A 17,477-nucleotide genomic window follows, 5' to 3' on the forward strand; every position below is an offset into this window, starting at 1 on the left:
GGCCTGACTTACATTTATGAGTCTCACCCTGGCTGCCCAGAAGAGGCTGCCCAAGAGCAAGGGTGGAAGCAGGGAGGCTCCTTAGGAGCTGAGAGTCCACGCGAGGGATGATGGTGACCTGAACAGTGGCAGCCAGGCCAGAGATGGTGAGGAGTGGACGGGGATCTATTTTGGAGGTGGGGCCCCGCAAACCTTGCTGGAGGATTGGCTGTCAGCAGCCCAGCCCTAGGCCAGATGGCAGGCTGGGGGAGGGGAGCATGTGGCAGCTGCCTTGGACAATCCCCCTCTGTCCTACTGCACCAGCGGGATGGGTGGCTGCGTGGGGTAGGGACCTGGGCAGAGGCAGAAAGGCCAAGGCCTAGTCTCAGGCTGTCACTGTCTAGGGCCAGGGCTGGGCCCAGAACCCACTGGGAGCGAGTGGGGCACCGGGAAGAGCCAGAGGCGGGGAGGGGGGGCAGCAGGCCGGGAGGGGGCCGCTCCCTCCCATGACGCTGTGCGCACTCCTGCTTTGTTTTGCTCCTGTTCTGTAATTACAGAAATTACAGAGCCTTGCTTCAGACTGCAATCACTCTACTCCCTTCTCTTTCTTTTTGAAACTCTGCGGTTCAAGAAAAAAATTAATATTGGGTTTGGCAGCATGCCAAGGGGAAACAATACAGTTTATTCTCTCCTTTAGGGAGCAACGCTAGGCTCAGTTGATTGGACAAGGCTTTATTGAGCGTCTGTTGTGCACCCAGACCCACGCCAGCCCCTACCAAGGGAGAAGAGCCAGCATTTATTGAGCGCCTGTTGTGTGCCAGGCACTTCACAGGTGCTACGTCATCCAGTCCTCCTCCCAGCTCTAGAGGCCAGGGCTATTTCACCCATCTGACAGATGGGGAAACTAAGGCTTGCCAGCCTGAGGCTACTGTAAAGGAGTCTCACATGGCTCAGCGATCCAGAGCCTTGCTACTCAACGTGTGGCTCTCCGTGGGCAGCATCAGCATCACTGGCAGCCTGTCAGAAATGCAGAGTCCTAGGCCCCACTCCAGACCCACAGGATCAGAAGCTGCACTTTAACAAGGTCCCAGGGATTCAGGTGCACACGGCAGCTTCAGAGGCGGTAGGTTATGGGTGACCCTGATTATTTCATGGAGCTTGATTCAAATCCCTGCGTGACCAGGGGCTAGATATTTAGCTTGCTCGAGCCTCAGTTTCCTTGTCTGCAAATATGGACCCTTACACTTCATAGGATTGTTGTGAAACTCTGAAGTGAGATAATGCATGGAATGAGACCAGGGAAAGCAGAGGGCCTGGCACACAGGAAGCACTCAATAAATAGCAGCTTAGATTGCCATTCAAAGAGATGAATGGCCACGGAAGTGCTTTGTAATCGAAAAACGCCATACAAATGTGAGGACCAATTAATAGCTGATGATCCAGTGCGGAAGCGTAGAGGGAGGGTAGACTGTGCAGGTGGAGGGCTGGTGCTATGGGCAGCCCTTGCCACGGACTGCCCTGGAGGTCAGTGACGGCTCCCTGGAGAAGGTGCTCTGATGGAGAAGGGGCAGCTCGAGAGGATCTCCAAGGCCTCAGGGCTTAGGCCTCAGAGGCCTGACCCCAGTCTGGCGGTGAGGAGTCAGTCTTTGCCAGGGTGCAAGCTGCAGGCTAAATGGATGGCTGCAGGTCCAGGCGTTAGGCTCTCATCCTTGGACCAGTGGGGCTTGGGGCCAGGACCAAGGCAGCCTCCTTCCTGGTTCAAGTCTGTTCCATGCCACACGGGTACACCTGGCCTATAGCAGCAGACTACAGATGGAAAAAAAGGCCCAGAAAGGGCTGGTGGCTGGTCCAGGGTCACATAGCACATGAGTCATATGACCCTTACAGACCCCCACCACCCCAAATCTCAGCCCCCTGCACACTCTTACTTAAGACACGAAGGAAAGAAGCTTCACATCTAGGTGCAAAGCCCTCCGCTGGTTCAACAAACCTGAGAGGTAATCTGCAGCCCCAGGCGCATTTCCCAGTATTAAGTGTTGAATGCCTCTTCTCTACAACATCCCAGCGTGACTTTCATGTAAGTTACATATTTTCCCAAACTGTCTGTTCTAACAGGAAATGCGGCCAATGGTCACCACTTTACACAGGCCCAGGGCTAGATTTAGATTTTCTAGCCCTTGGCCTGGCCCAGCAAATGCTAAATACAGTGAAGCTAAAATGATTATTCGTCCCATTTTGCAGATAATGGTACTGGGGCTCAGAGAGGTCAAATAACCTGCCCAAGGTCACACAGGAATTTAGCCCAGGCCCTCTGCTCACCTACCACCTGCCTCCCAGACACTGGCCTGGGTGAAACTCTCTGAAGCGTCTGCCTGCTGGGTTCTGGGGAGGAAGAGAGGTGACAGCATGGAAAGGGGTTTGCCTGGTCCCACAGCCCTCGACAGACGATGAAACCGAGGTGCAAGCCCTTCCCCTCGGCCTGCAGCCTTGGAGAGCCTGGAAGTCTGGTTCTCTAGGGTGCCCCCTAAACCAGAAGGTACGAGAAGGTTAGAGGGCACCACCCCACACCAACAACCAGAGTGAGAAAAAAATCAGGTTTATATCAGCTGGAGGCTTCCTAGACTCATTCAAAGGTGAAATAAGTCATGCTGCTCTTTTCTCTGCGGCTGCACACAGGAAAACATCCCCAACTTTTCATTAACAAAAAGGAAAGAGATAGGAGAGCTCACAGTACGAGAAAGAAGTCAGCTGAGTGCTTAGCTGACAATGCCAGGGCCTGCTCTAAATGCTTTATGGATAGTAAACGGCCGTTCTCACCCCTCTCCCCCATTTTACTGATGGGTAAACCAAGGCAGAGGGAGGGAAAGGGAATTGCCAAAGGTCTCCCAGCTAGGAACATGGGGGGCCAGGACTGGAACCCAGGCAGCTGGGCTCCTGTGTCCACACTCAACCAGTGTCTCTAGCAGGGTGCCTGCGGAACCCCTGAGCCCCACCTTTAGGGTGTGGGAGAACGGTAATTCCTTCCAGGGCAAACCCCCAAGGACAAGGCCTGCTGCTCTTTATAGGAAACCCAAAAGGGGCTGCTGACGCTCATCCTCTGAGGTCTGGCTTCATGAAAGGCTAACTTGTCCCCATCGTCATACTGGGCAAACCCTGCAGGGGTCCTGGGAGCCGACAAGAGGTCACGTGGGATCCAGGCTGAGCAGCTCTCACCAGGCCCCTGGGGCTGGGGCCCTAACGAGAGTCCCCCAAGGAGACAGCCAGCCCCAGGGGTGGCGATCCCCTCTGGGAGTCCCCAGCTCTCCTCCACCTGCAGACACGGCCTGTGCTTGCAGCAGGGAGAGGGCCTTTCTAGGGCCCAGCAGAGGAGGAAGCACAGTTAGCTTCAGACTCTGGAGTCTGCAGACCCCGGTCTGAATCCTCACTCGACACACTACCAGCTGTGTGACCTTGAGCCAGGCCCTTTCCCTCTCTGTGCCTGGGTTCCCTTCTGTGTGAGAGAAGAGGAGTCAGACTCTAGCCGGCAGCATCGTCCTGACTCCCATCCTCATTCTCATCTCAGCCCCCCTGCCTCGCTCACACAATCAGCGGTTTGCTAACATCTGTTTGGCCGCTAATTGTCCACAATGCCCGACCGAGCACCTCGCTTTGTCGAGGTAATTTTCAATCCAATCCGACCTGCATCAACCTCGCACCTCCAGGGAGCCAGGTCCCACGCTGGGTGCAGAGGGATCGTCTGAGTCTGCCGCCACTGAGCGCTGGGGACAGCTGGGTGACGGGCCGCGTGGATAACCAACATCCATGCGGTAAGTTCTTCCATGGCCCAGATAGAGGGGGCCTGGGTTCAGGCAAGAAACTGGGAGATGATGGCATTTGGGCTAGTGGAAAGGGGACAGAAATGGGGACATTCCTTTTATAATCACAGCTACAGAAGCAGGACTAGAATCCTTGCTCCAACCACAAGCCTAACTGCTTCTGGTCCGTCTCAGGCAGAGAGGACGGGGGAAAAGCATAATGTTTTTAGAGACAGTGAAGGGCCTGGCTTGGTTGGACAGAATCTGGGGTCATTTAGGGAGCTTGGCTGGGGAGGTGGCAGTAGCAGTAAAGGGCTCTGAATGCAGGAAAGGGGGTGCCCTGTGTCCTGCAATAAGAACAGTGATCATGCCAAAGGTTTATTCAGTGCTTACTCTGTTCAGTGCATCTCATAGATGCTCGCATTTAATTTTCACAGATACGGAGACTGAGGCTCAAAGGAGGACAGCAACTTGCCCGCGGTCCCAGATCTGGAGATAACAGCTCAACTCCGAAGCCCATGCTTTTAATTGCCCCTCCCCACACTGAGTACTGGGAAGGCGGGAGCTTGGGGACCTTGGAGCCTTTGAAGGTGGAGAGATCTGATCTGATGGTGATTTGGCAAGAACCCGTCAGCTGTGTATGTGGGGAGGTCAGGGATGGAAGGACAGTGCCTGAGCTGGGACTGTGGGCGGGGGTGGGGGCCATGGGGAAGGCCCAGTCACTCTACACAACTTGGCTCCTATCCTGATGCGTAACTAATTCTTCTGTCCTACCGCCCCAGCTCCCCTGTCCCCTCTGTACCAATGGGACCTGGGTCTTCAACTTGCTCTGCTTCCCCCACAGCAGCTCACACAGTGCCAGACGCACATCCCGAGTCCCACCCTGGTGGCAGGGGACGTTGTTATTACAAGTCCTCGAGAAATGTCTGCTTCGGAGGAGGTGGCTGGCACCTGTCTCCAAAGCAGTGGTGTGCTGGTAAGCTTTAACAAAGGTCTCTCCGGAAAGCAAGTGATAGTCCTGACTGGGGGCGTCTACTGATTCCTGTGGTGTCCATGTTCCCACCAAAGCCTGGTCAGGGTCCACCACGAGGTCACAGGATCAGAAAGAGATGCGCATACTCAGCAAACCTCACAGGCTCATTCCTGTAAGGAATGCCCTGGATGTCAAAAATGAGAGACAGGAGAGAGGGAGACTGGAGGGGAGCAGCAGAGTAACGGGGAGAAGGGGCAGGAGGTAGAGGGAAGGAAAGAGAAAAAGGAAGAAAAGACGGAAGGAAGGGAGGGAGGGACGAAGGAGAGAAGGAAGGAGACGCAGGTGTGCTGTTGATTTCCTCTGTGCTGCACCAGGCTCTGCTCTGTGATCGCACAGAACCTGCCCAAGACCCCAAGGACAGAGGGAGCCTATGTTTCAGAAACCCCCGGCAGAGCCCAAGGTCGCAAGTGGTTGAAGAGCTGTGATTGGAAGCAGGCCGCTGGGCCTCCCCTCCCCCCAGCTCCCTCCAGCCTTCCTAACTGGCTGTGCCAGGGCAGGCTCCAGCACCCCTGAGAACCACCCAGGGGTACAAGGGGACCCGCAGTGGAAGAGCCAAGGCTGCCGGCTTCCATGCCCCCGCAGTCTGCGAGGGAGTCTCTCTTCCTCCCTTCCTCTGCCTGGTGTGGGGAATTCTGGAGAATTCTGCTCCAGGGGACGCCTCTGAAAAGACCCTGCTCCACCAGCCAGAAAGGATTAATTCAGATCAGGAAATAAGAGGGACAGGATGCCCACCCAGCATTCTTTCACATTGCTCTTTGCCTTTTAAGACACACTTGTAAGAAAACCAGGGGGTTAAATAACCATTCTCTCCTGTTCAAGATGTTCTTCAAGGACTCTGAAGGGCATTAGGATTAAGGCCCTTTAAGAACTCAGATTTGGGAAAAAGAAAAACATAATACCGCAGGGACTGGCTGAACTAAATGGTGATCCGTAACAAGTCATGGGCAGACGCGCACCTGGAATGGAGAGCTGAGTCCGTGTCACGGAACGGTACTTTGGTGACGGTGGCCCTGGGCAGCTCCACGGTTCCTTACCAAGTGTCCACACCTGGGACTCCACTTTCTCCTCTCGACGGCTCCGCAGCCTTTATCAGCCCCCTTCTGGAGATGCACACACCAAAGCCCCAAAGACAAACTGTCTGGACTGAGATCACACCAAGTCACAATAAGGACCACCAGGGATGTCACACCGATGGCCTGCGGGCCGAATGGGTCCCACACGCGTTTGGTTGTGTGCTTTGGGGACGGGGAGTAGGTATGTGTTTTCCAGTTTACTACAAGTCCCACCATGACCGTCACCTTGTTCCTGACCTCTTTACTCATTTCTTTGACCTGCATGGCCCTCCATGGCCTTTGAGTTCGCAATCCTAATATATAGGAGCAGTCTAGTCACTCCAGAGAGCTCTTTTCTCAAAGTGGTACAAGAAGGGGTTACTGCTGCCCCTTCCCTAGGAAATATGCAAAATTCGGGGGTTGGTTAAAAAAGCGAGGTCAGCAATATGAGTTTATATTTGGGAAACAACAAATCCTATTGTTCTTATAATACAGCTCAGTTAGATTTAAAAAAATGTTGAGAGACATTGCTTCAGAATATTTTGCAAGAATGAGGAGGGAGTGTATTTTCAGAGTCGAGTAAGGGTCAGATTCCTGGGTCTCAAACATTTCCCACAAGAGAAAGCTAATTTTGTTTTTAAAAGACTCAAGCGAATGCTCACTTTAGCCAACACATCTGTTCCTGATTCGTTCACCAAGCTTTCTAAAGGAATCTTTATAGCATGAATCCCCCCTTCTTTGTCAAGCGAAAAAGCCCATGTAGTGAGAAGCACCTATCCATTTGGGAAAGTGAGATTTTTATTAAGTAAACGTCCTTAAGTCCCACGAACAATGAAGAAATGCATGAGTAACTTCCACTTGAGAAGTCAAGGGTACTCAGAGGTTTATTTGTCACGAGACAAGACGGAATAGGGCAGTGGTTCACGGCACTGGCCTTGAGGTCAAGAAAACCTGGTTTTGAGTCTCAGTTCGGATGCTGCGTGACTACAAAACCTCTCTAAGACAGAGGTGATGATATCTATGTTCATGGCCACTGTGACAATTACATGGGAGACAGTGTAAAGTGGTTCATACAGAGCCTGGTACATAGTACTTGCTTGTTACCTGGCAGAGATTATAATAAATCACCTGATTAGGGCTAGTATTATTACTTTTTAAGATAGTTATGGGAAAAAAGTCCTGGGCAGAATGCCACACTTATCTTTTTTTTTTTTTTGGCGTTATGCGGGCCTCTCACTGTTGTGGCCTCTCCCGTTGCGGAGCACAGGCTCCGGCCGCGCAGGCTCAGCGGCCATGGCTCATGGGCCCAGCCGCCCTGCGGCATGTGGGATCTTCCCGGACCGGGGCACGAACCCGTGTCTCCTGCATCGGCAGGCGGACTCTCAACCACTGCGCCACCAGGGAAGCCCCACACTTATCTTAATGCACATGCAACCGATAAAAGGGAATGGTTGAGCCACTGGCAGACGCCAATCACATCAAATTCTCAAACTGCTCATTAAACACGGTTCCTGAAGTGTTCATGGGTACCTATCCCTGTAATTAGCACGTTTGCTCAAATCCCGTTAAATGTCAACCGTCTTCATTTGTCCACAGAATGAATCTCCCTGACTCTCTCCCGCCTGCCGACGATGGAGGGGTCAGAACCTGGGCGCTTGGCCTCACTGCTTTCCATGCACCCTGCCATCCAGCCTCAGGAGCAGCAGCGAACAAACGACGCTCCCTCTCCAGGAACCCAGGAACAGGTTTCTACTCTGGGGGTGGATCTGCTCAGACAGGTTTGTGGTAACAAACAAAATGGTTGCTTGCCTCTAAGTAAGCAGGATCCCAGCTCTCACCACTGCTTTTGAAATAGCCCAAAACGCCTGAGTCCAGCACCCTCTTTCTGCTTCCAAAATGGAGTGGGGTTGTCTGCCAGCTTGCATCCCATCTTTGCCAGCATGCAAATGATATACTTTGGGGTTTCTTGGGGTGTTAACCCCATGATCCCCAACCCCCAACTAGAGAAGTGAATATATTGCACCAGCAGTTCGGGATAGAGAAATGAAGAGTGTGGGTGAGAGTATTTATTTTCCACGGGGCTGCAGCGCAGGGTCCTGTGGATAGCCGGCATAGAGCAAACACGGTTTCCCCGGATGTGGTTTGCAAATAGGCTTCTAGGGACAGCACATTTAAAGTGAGGTACACCAATCATGCCTTACAAAGACAAAATATTTATTTATATTTTTGGTGATGGGGACTGTTCATTTGTTCTGCTGATATTCACTAGCCTGGAATGAAGATCCCTGTTATTTATTGCTCTTGCACTTGTTTTAGCCAATTTCACTCTTCCAACACCACACCTTACAAGCTGATACACGGTTGGGAGCAGACCCTTCTCCAAGCCTCTTCTCTTTGGTTAATAACAGTGACTGTTTGTGCTCAGCAGTGGGGCTTGATGCTCTTCCTACCTTACCTTATTTGGTCTCATAACAATCATAAGAAGTAGGTCTTTTATTACCCATTTTACAGATGCGGACACTGAGGCTCAGAGAGGTGAAGTGACTTGCCCTGGGTCACACAGCTAGGATACGGGAGGGCGGGCTTCGACTTTGGACTTACTGTTTCCCATTCCTCTTGGGCTGGAATTGTTGCTCCTGGCCCACCAGAATCTTCATGTTTGAGACTCTTCGCAACAGTCTTTCGAGAGGTCCACGTGCTCCGAGTACACTGTGTCCCCAACTGCCCTCCCTCTCGCTGTGCCCCCTTACGGGCCCTCTGTAGCCTAGACTCCCTGAAGCCACTGGAGGTTTGAACGCCAGCTCTATCTCTTGCCCAGGTATGTGACCTGGGTGAAGTCACTTGCCCCCTCTGCACCTCACTGTGCACCTCTATGAAGTGAAGGAAATTATCCCTTTCTGCGAGGTTGTAGCAAGGATGCTTCCAGACAAAGCAAGTTTCCCCGCAGCTGCCCTCACTACCAGCCTCTTTCTTGGGGAAGCTCAAGCCCTAGACACAGTCCCCTCCACTCACTCGCTCGCTCTAGCAGCTCCTGAATCAGCATTCAACACACATCACTCTGCCTTGTGCAACGCCATTATCTCCTGAGGACACAGGCTCCATTGCCATGGCAACCAGAGTCCTTCCAACAACTCTATTTAATGATTTCTCAGCAGCAGAGCCGGGCTGGCTTGGGGCAGGGGAAAGAGCACGGGGTTAGGGGTTAGGAGCTCTGGGTCCCAGCACCTGCAGGCCTTAGACCCCCCTCCTCTCTAGGCCTCAGTTTACCCATCTGTAACAGAGGTGTCTGAAATGGGTGGCTTCTGTGACTTTCTCTGGCCTAGAAAAACCTGAGAAACAGATTTCAAGGTCCAGGAAGCAGGAGGCAGGGAACCAGAGTTACTGAAGAGGATTGAAGGTTTGAGTGACATTTTACATCCACAAGAAGAACCAGAAGCTGCCTTTGGTGACCACGTTCTCTCCTGAGGAGTTGCCATCACAGCCCTCGCTGTACCCAACTTGCAGGTGTGCAAACTGAGGCTCAGGGAGGGCAAAGGGGTCCATGGGCACCAGCAAGTAAAAGGTCCGACTCCCGGAAAGGCAGGAAGGGTGGTGCCTAGGGAAGTATGACAGTCCCCTGCCTGTCCCTCTGCTCCATTCAGCCCACGGCTGGTTTTGCTCTGGCCCCCACTTGTGTGGCCTCTGGCTCCCACTTAAGGAGGCACATAGACAATCACAAGCAAGAGCTAAGCACCTGCTACGCGTCCCTAACTATTCTGGGCACCAGAGACACCAGACATGGCATTCCTGCTCCTGGTTTACCTCCATGACCCACAGTAGGGCCCAGCACACAGTAGGTGCTCAAAGTTTTATATGGTCCAGTTGTTGGCCCACATCTGCCTCTGACCCCCCAGAGGCCTCTAAGAAAATCTCCCAGAGCAGATACCGATGTCTCAGCTCCAAGGAGCCGCTGCGGACCCCATGCTGGGGAGGGGCCAGTGCGAACGAGGCTTTGTGACTCCTGGCTGGCTCCCGGGTTGGGGAGGGGGCGTTTCTGCCTTGGCGCAGGCTGATGGCGCTGCTTTTAGGCACACCCGTGGCCAGCCCAGTGGCGCTATTTAACTCCTCCCGGGCTGGCGTTTTGGTTTAATACCCGCGGCATAATTAACAGTGCTGCATCTGCTCTGTCATTAGCGGCATTCACTGCCATTTGGAAAAAGGGCTCTTAGTTTCCCAGTCATTAGTCTCAGGGACGCTATTATGGGGAAATGGAGGAGGAAGTGGGGCACGCAGCCCCCCTTTACCGCTTGGAGAGCTGGCGCCGGGCACAGGGAGCAGCCGATCGACGTGTCCGGTCCAAACCCCTTGGCTTTACAGACTGAGAAAGCGACGCCCAGATTAGGGAAGGAGCCGGCCCACTGTCCCCCAGGCTAACGGGCAGCCCGCATAGGAGGCAGCTCTCCCGCCACTTCCTGGGGTCTGCAAGCCCAGGCCTCGGGTCTCCCAGCACCTGTCAGTCAGGGGGCGACCCGGGCAACCACAAGAGTGCCCTGGGCTCAGGGTCCTACTGAGGATCCTGAGACATGGCTTGTAAAGTGCTGGGCTCAGCGCTGCATCAGCGCTCAACACCGGGGCTTGTACAAGTCTGATGACTGCGTGTCACAGCACTGAGACGACCTGTTAGGAGCGTACGTGCAGTACAATGAGTGCATTTAAATTCCTTCAGTAAAAAATAAATAAATAAATAAAGTCCTTCAGTAAGACTGCTTCTTCTCCATCCCCAAGCCCACTTTAAAAAAAAAAAAAAATCATAGGTGGGTCCTTGACCTCAAGCTCTGGAAACAGCCAACGCGAGCGCTGAGAGGCTCGGGCGGCGGCGAGGGCTGGACGCAGGTTGGACAGCGCACAGCGCATGGGAAGCAGCGGCCTCTGGCTGTGGTCACTTTTGTGTTGTTTATCCTCCGCCTCACTGAGTGAAAGCCCCACCTCCCCCTACTACGCTCTCACTCAGGTGCTCTCCAGAGGCAGCAGGGGCGTGGGAAGCACAGGGGGCTGGCATCAGCAAGTCCTGGGTCTGAACCCTGCTGTGTATGTACCCCGGGGGGAGCGATTCCACCTCCCTCAGCCTCAGGGTCCTCCTCCGGCCTATGGGGACAGCAACACTGATCCCCTAGCACTGCTCTCACCAGCCTCGGGCGGCCCATGACTGATGCCTGGGAGGTGCTCCTGCACCAGTGGTCAGGGCTGGGCTGGCCACGCAGCCAGGGGACATGTCAGACCCTCAAGTGTCCCTGCCACCCCCAGAAGGAAGCCCCTAGACCTCGTGATATTCCACAGTCTTCAGCATGGGCAGCAGTCCATGGGCAGACAGGAAGGGGGTACGGGCCAGGGTGAGTGGTTTGCATCCCATTCCCCCATCCCTTCCCTTCCCTCTTGGGTGGGGCAAGACTCCAAGGCACAAAGCGGGTCCCAAACCACCCGAGGCTCACATACAAACACTTGCCCACACCTCTCCTGGTTACCAAGGCCCTTGATCTTTCTAGATGATCTCACAGGACCCCTGGTGTTCATTTTCATCTAAATCCATCTAGATACACACACGTGTGCGTGTGCCCGAGCATCTGAAAGCAACCATACTTCCTTTCCGCGGGTGCTGCCACCGCTGGGGAGTCCTGGCCAGATGAGCACACTTCAGACCCCAAACTGGATGCGACGGAGGACATGTCAGCTGCTGGCCAGAGCTCAGGGGAGGCTAGAACAAGATCAGGGACCCTGTCCTTCAAACCTCACGCTGTGCCTTTCCACACTATCTGGCAGGCTTGACCCCGGTGCTGTGTTCTGCCTCCTACAAATCGAGGCTCCTCTGGGTTCCTTCCAAGGGGCTACCTGGTGAATTCGGATTCGGGCTTAGGAAAGGTGATTCCCCTCAACTGGGAAACCAGAGGTCATGGGTGAGGGTGTTCAGGGCTTGCAGAGCTCCTGTTTCCCCAACCAAAAGGTGGAGATAATAATAGTAATAATAATAATATTGCTTTCACCTGGAGCTCCCAGGGCTCATGCAAACTTCAATGGAAAGCATTTTGTGAAATTCTGCTTAAGCGTTAAGTGTGTGTGTATTTTACGTGTGTGCAAAGAGGCCTCATCTGAGTCAAGGTCATTCTGATTTGGGCTTTTTGAGAAAAGTCACTTACAGAAGATGTCTCTTTTTGTCTGACAGAGGACCGTTCTCCAGGATATCAAGAACCATATTTTCTTCCCCTGGCATACTTCATACAGGAGCAAAAGAAAGAACAGCCACAAGAGCTTTTTTTTTTTTTTGTAAACCGTGTTGTTCTGATGACTGGGAGAATTGCTTTCAGCACTAAGTTCCAGAAAACTGCAACACTGATACCAAATGTCATTTCTCACCTTCTTGTGGCTGCTGCCTTCTCCCTGCACAGAACCTCCTTACCAAACAATAAGGCCATGAAAGCAACCCGCTGTCAATGTCTTTCCAGGCACCTTTGACCTTGAATGTCCCTCTGGTAAGAACTCAGTTATCTCCAGAGTTGGCATGCGACACCAATCTTGCAGACACTGGGCAGCTGACAGGTGGGCAGAGCTGCAGGTCACTGTCCGAAACAGCCACTAACTCCTGCATCCTCCAGGCTGACCTGCATGCCAGGATCTCATCCAGCCCCGGAAGCTGGGAGCCCCTTCTGTAGCCAAGACGGTCCCTGGCACCCTAAATGTGGCCCGTTCCACCTAGCTGCACACCCCCTGCTTGCACAGGGCTCCAGCCAATCGCTCCACAAGGCCTGGCCTCCTTGTAATTTCCAATTTGTGAGAAATGTAAAAATAGAAGGCCATTCGCTGCAGGCAGCTCTCATCAAATCGGATGCCACTTTCGTGTCATGTCAGATCACGGTACACAGAGCTGACGGCTTCCTCGGCTGCTCTCGATGGCTTCCAGAGCAGCAAGAGGGTGGTGACAAACTGGGGGGCACCGAGAGTCAGGGCAAGGTGGCTGGGTGCACAACGTCAACAGCAGCTTTAAATGAATCTACAGCATAGGTCATGAATGCGCTGTACAGGGGGGCACCTGAGTGCAAATCCAACAGAGGCATTAGCAACTGAGGGACACTGGGTACAAATTCATCTCTCTGCCTCAACCTCCCCAGCTAGCAAATAGCAGCTATCACGCTACTGGCCTCCTGAGCTGTGGCAAAGCTCAACTGATGGAACGAACTGGGAAGTGCTTTCTATTGCACAGCTCCTTAAACAGGGCATCGTGGGCCTTGCCAAGTGAGCAAGGCCAGGGCCTTTTCCGTGGCAGGGGTGTCAGCACCATGTGGCCGCCTCTGGGCTCCAGGGCCATTTCCTAGGCCAGCGATCTTGCAGCAGGTGCCTAAACCTCTCTCTTTCTCAGTTTCCTCATCAGTACAGGGACAACTCCACTATGTAGCTCACGGGGTTTTGTGAAAATTAAATGCAATACTAGCAGGAAGGCACACAGCACACTCCCTGGCAGATCACCAACTTGCAATAACTCTTAGTTATAACTGTTATTGATGATATTATCATTGGAACAACATTTAGTGGGTTTTTCTTTCCTGTTTATGACTGGATCCAAGTCTGTGCTGAAACATCACAGCTTGCGTTCGCAGCTACGGTCTATGCCAGGCAACCCTATCTCCGCTATTAGCCGGCTTGCCGCTGACTCTCACCCCCTCCCCTGCTCCGGAGGCCCTCAGGTGAGCTGGGAGTGAACATGCTGGACATTCGTAAAGCTCACAGAGGCACGTTTTCTGGGAAGCCCGATTTTGGGGTCCACATCGGGCCTCCCAGCCTTTCCCCCTCTCAAGTACCACCCTGTTTCCCACCACCTTCCAGCGACCTGCAGAGAATGGGGTAAAGGTGGCAGAAAGGCCCCTCGGCGTTGGGGCCATTTGGGGAGCTGGTGCCGAGGAATGCCACAGAGCAGTGGATGAACAGCTGATGGTCTCCCCACTGAGGGAGGTGCGGGGGGTGGCGGTGGGCTGTGGCTGCAGCTCTTTGCAATTGCTGTCGATTCAAGGTTGTTTTTATCGTGGCAGGTGTGCTCTGCCCACCGTCCAGGCAACTTGGCCCAGTTGAATGGAAGGGGCGGTTCTGACATGGGCAAAGGTTGACACATCTCTGTTTCCATCTGGGGAGCAGGGGGATTAAGAGTCTCTAACTGGGTTTGGCGTTGAGATGTGGCTGAGGGAGAGGGCTTAGGTGATCAAAGGCAAGGAAGCGCTAGGCACGCCTCAGGCCAGGTGACAGGGAGGGACTCAGGCACTCCACCTGCTCCCAAGGACAAAGGGGATGGACTTTAGGATGCAAGGGGCTGGAGGCGACAGCAAGGCTTAATCAGCCGGGGATGATGCTCAGCCTGTGATCCACGCCCCACAAGAGGGACAAAATGACATCTCCAAATTCCAAGCGGCTTGGGATGTCTCTATCTCAGCTACTGAGCTCACAGACAAGCGTAGGAACAGCGTCTTTATGCGAAGGCAAGAAGCCGCCTGACACTGTGCTTTATTTAAGGTTGCTCTTAGCATATGTGGGAAGGCAAGGGAGCAGCCACTGCTCAGACGGCAGTCCAGAGGGGCCTCAGTGTCAGTCATCAAACCCTGACCATCGCCCCATCACCTCACTTTATGGAGGTGAAAAACAAGGCCCAGAGACCCATCAAAGGGGCAAAGCGTTGGCCTGGAAGTCAGAAGAGTGGGGTTCAAATCTCAACCCTGCCTCCTCCTGGCTGTGTGACCTTGGGCAAGTCACTTTCACTCTCTGTATTGCAGTTTCCTCACCTCTGAAGGGGGGGATTAGAATAGTACCTGCTGCGCAAGGTTACTGTAGGAATTATAAGCGGGATACATTGGCAGCTTTCAATACTGCATTCCTACCTTCCCATGGGGATGAGAACTTGCCCAAGGTCACCTGCAGAAAATGGCAGCAGCCCAGCTCCAAGCCAATCCTTCTAGGGCTCGTTCCTGGCCGAGGTCTCGGAGGCCGTATTTTGTAGCCTTCCAGCTCAACGACGCAGGGAGGTCCATGCTAGGCTGTCCTCACCTTCCATCTATGTAGGCTTTATTGTAAGACATTGACTGAGTGCCTGCTGGGTGCTGGGCCACGCGCACACACATTCATAGCACTTGGAGCTCCTGGTTGCCATGCGTATGAAATCCAGGGAGAGACAGGTCTATTGTGCTTCTGTCAGCTTTGAGGGACTTGCTCTTTCCTTTGCCCTCTGAGTTGCCTCCTCCTTGGCCCCTAGACGCCCCTCCCAGCCCCATCCTGAGCTCCTAGGGGACCCAGTTCTCACTGAGCCTCCAGCATGGACTAAAGGGTAGGACATCAGCAGAGATGGTTCCCTCTTCTCTCCCACAGCGGCCGCCTCTCTACTGTAATTCTGAGGGATCGCCCCACTCTCTAGATGCTCTGGCAGACAAGCCGGGCTGCGTCCCACTGCCTGGGACTCGCTGTTTGTCCTCTGAGGACTGGCCACTGAGCCAGCGCTTGGCTAGAGAGAGAGCGCTTCCTTTGTTTGCCGCCTGCCTGACAATTTCTTTCTGAGGCTCAAGGGAGGCTCAGCCATTTTGCCCCATTCCTGGGGGGGGGGGGCGGGGTCCCTCTCACTTCTCCAGGGACTTGTATCATCCTCTGTGTGTGGGGAGGAGGGGGAGGGAGGGTCTGAGGCTGCTCTGACCAGGACCAGAGCAGGGGCTGGGTCAACCCTTCCCAGAGAGAGCATTCCAAGGAGAAAGAGGGAGTACAGATGCCTGTTGTTCCCACTGACCTCCTTTGTTCTGGAATTTGGGAGTTGGGGTGCCTTTTCACACTCCCTTATAAATGCATTTCCCCCAAAGTTCCCAGAGAATCTAAGCAATACCCCAGCACCCAACACCCCCTCTCTTGCCAAACACCCACCTTGCCTGTCACAGATAAAGGTTTACCCCAAAGTCCACTCACTTAGCCTGACACAGTCTCTGATTTGGGGGTGTCACCAAAGCTCAGGAGCCATTTTATTCAGAGCCCCCAGTTCTTCATGAAGATGAGGCTGAGCTTACTGGGAGAGGGAGAGAGAGCTCAAGCCCCACATCGGGAAGACACTAAACATCATCACTGGGCTTTTAAAAACCCAATCTTCTCCTTGGGGTTCACATCTATCTGGGGAGTAGATTAGCCCAGAGCCTCAGTGCCGGGCTGCCAGGTCTGAGTTCCTTGTCCAAAAAGCAAGCTACGCTAGAGCACGGCATCTGTGGGTGCCAGCCGTGGGGACGTGTGGGTACAAAGGGACCACGCATGAAGACCCACTGATTATTTCCCCCCGGGCAACCTCGTGGAGCAGGGTCGTCCCTTTTTCCAATCCTCGGAAAGTAAATGCCAGGATGTAAGGCAAGAAGCTGAGAATGGTCCCTGCGGTAGCAAGGAGACACCGTCCTCAACCCCTCTGAGATACCCCCCTCACTCCACATTCCTCGGGGAAAGGAGTGGGGAGACCGCGTCGCGAGCTTCAGCGCGCTCAGCTCAAGCCCGAGCTGTGGTGTGCTTTCTAGCCAACATTTCTTGACAGCTTAAGCGGCCCTAGGACAGAAAGGAGGTGTCCCATTCTCAAGTCGCCTGGTCCCCAGAGCCCGGAGAGAACAGGAGAGGGGCACAGCTCGACCTCGGCGCAGCTGACCCCAGACGGAGAAGTGGCGCACGACTAGCCAAACGTTATCATTCTTTCCCGGGTCCCCCGCCATCCCCTGGGGATGAACGCGGCGCTTCGACGGCTCCAGCAGAATTCAACACCAGCTGGGGGTCCAAGGGGCCCGCGACCAGGAAAAGGCAGGAGATTGTAGCGACCCTCGGTCCCTCTAGTTCCCCCGGTCCCCTACGCGTCCCATGGGGATGGCCGGGGTGCGCCTCGACTGTCGGAGCGGCACCTCAGGCTCCTTCCTGTGGCCCGAGGCCGGGCGAGGCGCCGGGGCTGGAAACTCGGCGTGGCCGACCCCATCCCGCCCGGCCCGCGGCGGCGGCTCTGGGCGACCGTCCGCGCTGTCCAGCCGTCCCGGACTCTGCGCCCCGCGTCCCGAAGCCGGCAGCCCCTTCCTACCTGCGGCCGGGGCTGCGCTGCCCGCGGCGGGCGCTGCGCGGGCAGCTCGGCCCCTCCGGTGCGCTCCGGACGCGGGGCCGCTCCCGCCTCGGGCCGCGCTGCGCTCCCCAGCTCCTCGGTGCCTCAGCTCCGCGTTTCTCGCCCGCAATCTCGCTGCTCGCTCAGTCTCTCGGGGGCGGGCGGAGAGACACCGGGAAGAGAGGGGCGGGGAGTGCGGGGGGCGGGGCGCGCGGGGGGCGGGGCGGAGGGCGCGCGGGCGGGGGCGGGGGCGGGGCCGGGGCGCCGGAGCCCGCCCAGCCCGGGGAGGGGGCTGCTGCGACCCCCCGCCAGCCGCGCGACCCGTTTCCGCGGCTTCTTCGGCGTCCCTTCACCCCACTCCCTTCCTTCCACTCCTGTCTTCCCTCCTTGTCTCTCCCGTTTCCCGCTTCCAGTTCTTCGCTCTCCATCTCCCCTCCCTCCCCCCTTTTCTCTCCTTTTCTTCTCTCTCCTCTCTTCCCCGCCCCATCCGCCTCGCCCGCTCCCCTCTCCCCCTC

General features: G+C 54.9%; 1 protein-coding gene across 2 annotated transcripts in view; it reads right to left on the reverse strand.

Moving 5' to 3' along the window:
- SLC6A1 (solute carrier family 6 member 1) overlaps positions 1-17,093 on the reverse strand; it is a 40,362-nt gene extending 23,269 nt beyond the window's left edge. Inside the window, exon 1 of one of the 2 annotated variants that reach the window (XM_030840750.2) lies at positions 16,945-17,093. The gene's annotated coding sequence lies outside the window, so the exon portion shown is untranslated. The remainder of the gene's footprint in view (positions 1-16,944) is intronic. The other variant, XM_060307414.1, reaches the window with a different exon arrangement.
- Between the last annotated feature and the right edge of the window lie 384 nt (positions 17,094-17,477).

This window comes from Globicephala melas, chromosome 11 (assembly GCF_963455315.2).
Source record: "Globicephala melas chromosome 11, mGloMel1.2, whole genome shotgun sequence".
Classification (NCBI taxonomy): Eukaryota; Metazoa; Chordata; class Mammalia; order Artiodactyla; family Delphinidae; genus Globicephala; species Globicephala melas.